Source organism: Anastrepha obliqua, chromosome 4 (assembly GCF_027943255.1).
Source record: "Anastrepha obliqua isolate idAnaObli1 chromosome 4, idAnaObli1_1.0, whole genome shotgun sequence".
NCBI lineage: Eukaryota > Metazoa > Arthropoda > Insecta > Diptera > Tephritidae > Anastrepha > Anastrepha obliqua.
Window position 1 is genome coordinate 108,207,289 of NC_072895.1, and position 8,176 is coordinate 108,215,464.

An 8,176-nucleotide genomic window follows, 5' to 3' on the forward strand; every position below is an offset into this window, starting at 1 on the left:
TAAGGGTCATTGGGTATTAGTTCAAATTTCAGCAGCATTGATCAGTTTAAGACTCATTGGTCCCTAGTCACTAGTCAATAGTCATTAGTCATTAGTCATTAGTCATTAGTCATTAGTCATTAGTCATTAGTCATTAGTCATTAGTCATTAGTCATTAGTCATTAGTCATTAGTCATTAGTCATTAGTCATTAGTCATTAGTCAATAGTCATTAGTCATTAGTCATAAGTCATTAGTCATTAGTCATTAGTCATTAGTCATTAGTCATTAGTCATAAGTCATTAGTCATAAGTCATTAGTCATTAGTCATTAGTCATTAGTCATTAGTCATTAGTCATTAGTCATTAGTCATTCGTCATTAGTCATTAGTCATTAGTCATTAGTCATTAGTCATTAGTCATTCGTCGTTAGTCATAAGTCATTAGTCATTAGTCATAAGTCATTAGTCATAAGTCATTAGTCATTAGTCATTAGTCATTAGTCATTCGTCGTTAGTCATAAGTCATTAGTCATAAGTCATTAGTCATTAGTCATTAGTCATTAGTCATTAGTCATTAGTCATTAGTCATTAGTCATTAGTCATTAGTCATTAGTCATTAGTCATTAGTCAATAGTCATTAGTCATTAGTCATTAGTCATTAGTCAAAAGTCATTAGTCATTAGTCATTAGTCATTAGTCATTAGTCATTAGTCATTAGTCATTAGTCATTAGTCATTAGTCATAAGTAATTAGTCATAAGTCATTAGTCATAAGTAATTAGTCATAAGTAATTAGTCATTAGTCATAAGTCATTAGTCATAAGTCATTAGTCATTAGTCATTAGTCATTAGTCATTAGTCATTAGTCATAAGTCATTAGTCATAAGTCATTAGTCATTAGTCATTAGTCATTAGTCATTAGTCATTAGTCATTAGTCATTAGTCATTAGTCATTAGTCATTAGTCATTAGTCATTAGTCATTAGTCATTCGTCGTTAGTCATAAGTCATTAGTCATTAGTCATTAGTCATTAGTCATAAGTGATTAGTCATAAGTCATTAGTCATTAGTCATAAGTCATTAGTCATAAGTCATTAGTCATTAGTCATTAGTCATAAGTCATTAGTCATTAGTCATAAGTCATTAGTCATAAGTCATTAGTCATTAGTCATAAGTCATAAGTCATTAGTCATTAGTCATTAGTCATTAGTCATTAGTCATTAGTCATTAGTCATAAGTCATTAGTCATTAGTCAATTAGTCATTAGTCATAAGTCATTAGTCATTAGTCATAAGTCATTAGTCATTAGTCATTAGTCATTAGTCATTAGTCATAAGTCATTAGTCATTAGTCATAAGTCATTAGTCATAAGTCATTAGTCATTAGTCATTAGTCATAAGTCATTAGTCATTAGTCATAAGTCATTAGTCATAAGTCATTAGTCATTAGTCATAAGTCATAAGTCATTAGTCATTAGTCATTAGTCATTAGTCATTAGTCATTAGTCATAAGTCATAAGTCATTAGTCATTAGTCATAAGTCATTAGTCATTAGTCATTAGTCATAAGTCATTAGTCATTAGTCATAAGTGATTAGTCATAAGTCATTAGTCATTAGTCATAAGTCATTAGTCATAAGTCATTAGTCATTAGTCATTAGTCATAAGTCATTAGTCATTAGTCATAAGTCATTAGTCATAAGTCATTAGTCATTAGTCATAAGTCATAAGTCATTAGTCATTAGTCATTAGTCATTAGTCATTAGTCATTAGTCATAAGTCATTAGTCATTAGTCAATTAGTCATTAGTCATAAGTCATTAGTCATTAGTCATTAGTCATTAGTCATTAGTCATTAGTCATAAGTCATTAGTCATAAGTCATTAGTCATTAGTCATTAGTCATTAGTCATTAGTCATTAGTCATTCGTCGTTAGTCATAAGTCATTAGTCATTAGTCATTAGTCATTAGTCATAAGTGAGTAGTCATAAGTCATTAGTCATTAGTCATAAGTCATTAGTCATAAGTCATTAGTCATTAGTCATTAGTCATAAGTCATTAGTCATTAGTCATAAGTCATTAGTCATAAGTCATTAGTCATTAGTCATTAGTCATTAGTCATTAGTCATTAGTCATTAGTCATTAGTCATTAGTCAATAGTCATTAGTCATTAGTCATAAGTCATTAGTCATTAGTCATTAGTCATTAGTCATTAGTCATTAGTCATAAGTCATTAGTCATAAGTCATTAGTCATTAGTCATTAGTCATTAGTCATTAGTCATTAGTCATTAGTCATTAGTCATTCGTCATTAGTCATTAGTCATTAGTCATTAGTCATTAGTCATTCGTCGTTAGTCATAAGTCATTAGTCATTAGTCATAAGTCATTAGTCATAAGTCATTAGTCATTAGTCATTAGTCATTAGTCATTCGTCGTTAGTCATAAGTCATTAGTCATAAGTCATTAGTCATTAGTCATTAGTCATTAGTCATTAGTCATTAGTCATTAGTCATTAGTCATTAGTCATTAGTCATTAGTCATTAGTCATTAGTCATTAGTCAATAGTCATTAGTCATTAGTCATTAGTCATTAGTCAAAAGTCATTAGTCATTAGTCATTAGTCATTAGTCATTAGTCATTAGTCATTAGTCATTAGTCATTAGTCATAAGTAATTAGTCATAAGTCATTAGTCATAAGTAATTAGTCATAAGTAATTAGTCATTAGTCATAAGTCATTAGTCATAAGTCATTAGTCATTAGTCATTAGTCATTAGTCATTAGTCATTAGTCATAAGTCATTAGTCATAAGTCATTAGTCATTAGTCATTAGTCATTAGTCATTAGTCATTAGTCATTAGTCATTAGTCATTAGTCATTAGTCATTAGTCATTAGTCATTAGTCATTAGTCATTCGTCGTTAGTCATAAGTCATTAGTCATTAGTCATTAGTCATTAGTCATAAGTGATTAGTCATAAGTCATTAGTCATTAGTCATAAGTCATTAGTCATAAGTCATTAGTCATTAGTCATTAGTCATAAGTCATTAGTCATTAGTCATAAGTCATTAGTCATAAGTCATTAGTCATTAGTCATAAGTCATAAGTCATTAGTCATTAGTCATTAGTCATTAGTCATTAGTCATTAGTCATAAGTCATTAGTCATTAGTCAATTAGTCATTAGTCATAAGTCATTAGTCATTAGTCATAAGTCATTAGTCATTAGTCAATTAGTCATTAGTCATAAGTCATTAGTCATTAGTCATAAGTCATTAGTCATTAGTCATTAGTCATTAGTCATTAGTCATTAGTCATTAGTCATTAGTCATAAGTCATTAGTCATTAGTCATTAGTCATTGGCTTATAATCATTGTGAAATGCCAGTTGACTTTAATTATTTCCTATGGCAACTGTTGGATTCGTCAACAGTTATTGGAATCCTTGATGCAAAGGCTCGCGTCAATTATCATTATGCAGAAATTATTATTATTATTATATTATTATTTTTGAGTTGTGTGAACGAGCTTAAAGAACTAGAAGCTCTGAGGAAGTAGATTGGCGACATCGTATCGAGCAACATAGTCAGCAAAAGTCTAAACGTGAGGGCAGCTGGAACACATTAAAGATATACATCGAAGACTACGTACAAGGCGAAACCTTACAGACAGATGCACAAGAAGACGAGCCTTTATCATGAAAGCTGGCTACATATACGGTGAACATGACGAATAGATAGAAAATTATTATTATTTTTATTTTTTTCCTTTAACTCCTATTGGAACTTAAACCGTCAACTACGTCTCTTCGCCAAAGCGCAAAGTTTTGAGCTATATATCCCAGCTCATTCTACGTTAAACCAAGAGAGCTAATTTCAACTAGTGTTGAGCATCCCCAGATGGTACATGGCCTACCCTCTGCTCAGATAGCTTGTTGGAAGAGCTTCTAACGTAGGGCTTGCCTAACAACATTGTCACCATTTTTCCCAAGCATATGCCCTATGTGGCCCTATAGTTCACTATGAAGCGGAGGAATAAATTTGTGTATATATGTACCATCCACTTCCCCCTTTTTTTCCTGTTACCTGTTTTTAGCGGGCCCGAATAGGCTATTGCATGGGTCCATAAAATTCGCAAAATATGTGACAGGAAGTGGTTGGAAAAAATTGACAGGCACCTCGTGATTGTCGCGGTTACTTTCGATGTGGTGCAGTAAAGATTGATAAGTAAGAAGTAGCCAGTATTGTCAGAGTTTTAAACGTCATTGGTTACAAGCCTTTTGTCGGTAATAATTAAACAATAGTGAAGTATTGGTAGACGAGTGGAATAGTACTAAGTTAAAATCAATGCCCAATACTCGCCACTAGAAGTCACTAATCTGTGGTAATTAATCCATCGTCGTTGCTCAATAGTTTTTGTTCATTGCTTATTTGTCATTCAAAGAAATCTTGGACATGGACTTCCATTGTCCGTATGCCATTATTCGTTTTCAAAGTATCGTCATTTATGGCAATGGAATTCTATTCATTTACTCTGGCTCTACTTCAGACCTTTGCTCCAGACAAAAAGGAGCATTTGTTCTGACATCTAACGAAATAAATTATCTATTGTAGTCTTCTAGCTTATCTTCTCCTTTAAACTAAAATCCATTAAAGAAACAGACAGCAGGTCATGACTACACGCAGGCTTTCTCATTATTGCGTCGTTTAACTATAATATTGATAGATAAAATAACCATCTTTTATTTTTATTTCCAATATTTTCTCATTTCTTAGAAACATCAAAGGCAAGAAATGATTGTAAATATACCATTTAGTAGATTATCATATTTAAGTTCAGGCACAAATCCTGCGTGCAACCGCGTTTATCAATCATAGGCAGCAGCATAACAGTGAACGATCGTACATACACTAGCACTTGCATATAGTAATTTGTTCTACCTTGCAGCCTGCGAAATCCGCAGCAACCAGCACTGAAAGCCTTGACATGATAAACGACTGAATGAGTGGCTGAATGAATGATTGTATTGCAAAGCAGCCGAAGCCTGAAGTAGATGTTGCACTAATAAAAGCAACAACTGCAGCCAGAGCAAAACGAAATGATGGGCAACAGCAGCCACTGCAACTGAAAATAGCCAGCAAAAGTGAATAAAAAATGTACTCGCTATCAGAGTCAGTAGGAAAAGTGCCAGCAACATTACAGTGACCTTAAAATGAATATTCATATGTACCTATACATATTTACATCTACAAATGTGTATATATTTGTATAATTGTGCGCTTGTTGCATAAAACACTGACCGCAAGTATTCCTGACTTGTTGAGTTTTTTCGTTGGTTTTCTTTTGCTCATGCAAATGGGTAGTGCTTCCAGCCAGCAGGTAGTGGTGACTGTTGCAATGCCTGCGTACCAACATGCAAATAGGGAGAACAGTATTTGCATTCCAGCAAACACACACACATACACACATGGTATGTATGTAAGTATACGTGCAAACAAACATTGTTACTAAATTACACGCCGCATACGAGTTGGTAAATACTCCGTTCAGAAAGCAAACAAGTGTGCCAAATCAGCTAAAGAACAAGAAGAAAAAGAACAAGAAGAGGGAGGTGATGAAGAAGAGCGAGAAGATGCATATAACCCTGTAGAACAGCAAATGAGGAAATAGCAGCTGCTACAGCAGCAGTATGATTGAGAAGAAGAAGGCCATTGACTTGGACGCAGTAGGCAAATGAGTGCTAGTGCACTAGGACTGTTAATATTTACATGCATACCAGCAAGCATGCATACATACATACATACATACATACACACATACATGGAAAACAAATCCATATATAAGTACTACACACTTCCCGAGGCTTGTATGTTTATTATTGGGCGTTAATAGGTTATTAGGGTGTCGCCTTTAGGGGGCTGTGGTGAGTTTATGAGAATAAGCGAACGTGAGCGCATAGTCGTGGGTACGTGTAGAGCGAGCGAGAGAGAAAGGGAGATAGTGAAATGGTAGACAATTGTTAATATATTTTGTTCCGGGGTTGTGGAGAATGCAACCCTTAGCGTTCGAGCGCGCAAAAAAGGTGAAAAGAGGAGTGAATTAGAATTGACGATAGGCGACGCTCTTTTTCGCAAAAATGCTGGGAATGCAAAAGAGAAAGACAAATTAAATACTTATGGAAATATTTTCTGAACAAATTTGAGTGGCGTACACTTATATATGATTTCACTCGATTGAAAAAATTTAATTAAAAAAAAATTGTACTCAACTATTTACAATTTAAGAAAATTATTATTGGAACTTCAATTTTTAAAGCTATATTAGTAGCCCGGATATATAGAAAATATATGCTATAATATTTTTTCTAATCTCAGAATATTTCTTTATATGACTAACTTTAAGACTGAAAATCGTTGAAAATCGCTAAACAGATCTGTAAGTGATCCAGGTATGTGTCTAAAATACATTTTTTTCTGAAATATGATTCATTTGTTGTCTTGGGTTTAATAAGAAATAAATTAAAAAAGTTAAAAAAAAAACAATAATATTATAAGTTGAATATTTTGGTATTTGGAGAAAACCAATTGAACTATTTTTTTTTATTTGATATTTCTTGGATTTTACCAACCAAACAAAATTTTAAATCTTAATTCATATTTTTTTTTTTGTGGTATTTCAAGTTTCTTGGATTTAAATTAAATTAAAAATACTTAGTTTTTCTTGCACTAATAATATTGGAACATTTTTGTAATTATGTTTTTCGTTAGTAATCAAATCTTTTTGGTCCCAACATTGACAATAAAAATTATGGTGCATTATGCTAATGAAAAAAATTATATTTTTTTAATAAAAGTTTGTCAACTAAAAAATATTTTTTTTTACTACATTTTACTACTGAAGAAAAAAGAAAATATGCGTAATAAAAATAAATATAAAAAAATTAAACTTTTCTTGTACTTAATATTGGAACAAGAAAATAGTAAAAATAGTGGGAATAAAAGTTATGAATATCAGATAATAAAACAGAAATTTTAAACCAATTTTTTTTAAAGAAAATTATTTTTATATATTTTTGCTTGGTTTTAATATTAGAAACAACTTTTTTTTTAATTAAAGTTTTTAATAAAATTTTTTTTTTTAATTTAAGTTTTCGTGGTCATAATATTGGAAATAAAAAATATGAACATTTTATTACTGAAGAAAAAGGAAAATGTAATTAAAATAAATTTAAAAGAGTTTACTTTTTCTTGGACTTAGTATTGGAAAGGAAATATATGAACATTTTAGTAGTGTAACAGAAAAGTGTATTTTTTTAAATAATTTTTTGATTCATTTTTTCCTGAACTTAATATTGGAACACTTTTAATTATTTTTTTTTTGTTTTGTAATTAAGTTTTTTGGCCTAATATTGGAAATATATATTTCTTCAAATTTCAATTTCAATTTTTTTAAATAATTTTTTGATTCATTTTTTCCTGAACTTAATATTGGAACACTTTTAATTATTTTTTTTTGTTTTGTAATTAAGTTTTTTGGCCTAATATTGGAAATATATATTTCTTCAAAATATATTTCTTTTTTTTATTAATTTTTTGCTCTACTATTGAAAAGAGAAGCTATGGGCATTTTTTTAATTAAATTTTTTAAATTTAATTTTTGTTGACCTTAATTGTGGAAATAAAAGATATGAACATTTTAGTAATGAACAATTTTTTTTTAACAATTCTAATTAATTTGTTTTGTGGTGTAAATATTGCAGGTAAAAAGTATGAAATTATAAAATATTTTTTTTTTTTTTAGTTTTATTAGTTTTTCTTGGACTTAATATTGGAGGTAAAATATATGATCATTTTACTACTATAATTTTTTTTATTGTTTTTTTTCAGTTATCTGGACTTAAATTTAATTTAGAAAGTAATTAAAAGCATTATTATTAATTTCTTTTTCAAAAGCATGATAGAAACCAAATTTGCTTAAAATCACATCGCTCAAGAATTAGCTAAGAGAAAAATGCCAGCAAAAGCTCATGCCCTACTGAATGCCACAAGTGTTGCAATGAGCGCGAGAAAATCAGTGAGAATGCCAACTCATGGATGTTGGCAAACCAAAACACTCTTGACACGAGCAACAGCGCCAGATGTGGCGGCAAGTGGCAAAAGTATACAGCGCAATGCCAATAATGTTTACTTTGTTTTTGTTTTGTTTTT